The following is a 1,549-nucleotide window of genomic DNA, read 5'->3' as shown; positions in this document are numbered from 1 at the left end:
CCCCCCACGTAGTTTGGTGCTTCTTGTATAATCTGGATCACATTTGACTCGTTTCCAGAAGCTTCATGCAATGATGTCAGTAGAGTAAAACCACAGCAGATTTTTATAAGCCTTCCGACCTCCTCACCGGCCCGCCAGCCAGGATACTGCAGATCCTCCAAGTGTGTTGAGGAGCACATTGACTGAACATCTCCTCTATATATTCCTTCCTACATCCTCACTGACCCATGATCCAAGATACCGCACACGTCCCAAGTGGATCCTGTCCAAGCTGATTGTACATCTCCCTTATAATACCCTTCCTACAATCTCACCGGGCCGCCAGCCAGGATTCTGCAGACCCTTCAAGTGGTTCCCGTCCACATTGACTGCACATCCCCTCTATATATTCCTTTCTACATCCACACTGACCCACCCTCCAGGATACTGCAGACCTTCCAAGTGGATCCTGTCCAAGCTGATTGTAAATCTCCATTATATAGCCCTTTCTACATCCTCACCAAACCTTGATCCAAGACACTGCAGACCTTCCAAGCAGCTCCTGTCCAAGTTTAGTGTACATCTCCTATATATATTCCTTCTTACATCCTCACAGACCTGTCATCAATAATACTGCAGACCTTCCAAGTGGATCCTGTCCGAGCTGATTGTACATTCTCCATTATATATTCCTTCCTACATCCTCACCAACCAGTCATCAAGAATACTGCAGATCCTCCAAGTGTGTTGAGGAGCACATTGACTGAACATCTCCTCTATATATTCCTTTCCACATCCTCACTGACCCATGATCCAAGATACCGCATACGTCCCAAGTGGATCCTGTCCGAGCTGATTGTACATCTCCGCTATAAAACCCTTCCTACAGCCTCACCGGGCCGCCAGCCAGGATTCTGCAGACCCTTCAAGTGGTTCCCGTCCACATTGACTGCACATCCCCTCTATATATTCCTTTCTACATCCACACTGACCCACCCTCCAGGATACTGCAGACCTTCCAAGTGGATCCTGTCCAAGCTGATTGTAAATCTCCATTGTATAGACTTTTCTACATCCTCACCAAAACAATGATCCAAGACACTAGAGACCTTCCAAGCAGCTCCTGTCCAAGCTCAGTGTACATCTCCATGATATATTCCTTCCTACATCCTCACCAACCCGTCATCAAGGATACTGCAGACCTTCTGAGCAGTTCCTGTCCAAGCTAATCATACATCTCCTCTATATATTCCTTCCTACATTCCCACCGACCCTCTATCCAAAATACTGCCGACCTTTCGGAGTAGTTCCTGTCCAAGGTGATTGTATCTCTCCTCCATGCCCCTTCTCCTTTTCCCTTGTTACCCCACACTGGAAGTACTGGGGCATTAAAGTGACCCTTTGGCTTGGCCTTGCATGGTCGCAGCCCAGCTTCATATACGATTAGGGTAATAGGGAGGAAATGGTTAGTGTGAGGGTTAGGATAAGTGTCAGGTGTTGGGTAGGCTGGGATTAGGGCTAAGGGTTAAACCTCAAGTGTTTACGATAGCTAATAGATGGGGTGCTCTGG

General features: G+C 47.5%; 1 protein-coding gene across 1 annotated transcript in view; it reads right to left on the bottom strand.

Annotated features, from left to right (window-relative positions):
- CACNA2D2 (calcium voltage-gated channel auxiliary subunit alpha2delta 2) overlaps positions 1-1,549 on the bottom strand; it is a gene marked incomplete at its 5' end in the record, with an annotated part of 53,967 nt that overhangs the window by 20,979 nt on the left and 31,439 nt on the right. The gene's annotated exons all lie outside the window — the stretch shown is intronic.

The sequence above is a fragment of the Nanorana parkeri genome, unplaced genomic scaffold, assembly GCF_000935625.1.
Source record: "Nanorana parkeri isolate BGI_ZX_2015 unplaced genomic scaffold, ASM93562v1 scaffold2576, whole genome shotgun sequence".
Classification (NCBI taxonomy): domain Eukaryota; kingdom Metazoa; phylum Chordata; class Amphibia; order Anura; family Dicroglossidae; genus Nanorana; species Nanorana parkeri.
This window is presented reverse-complemented; position numbering and strand designations above follow the sequence as displayed.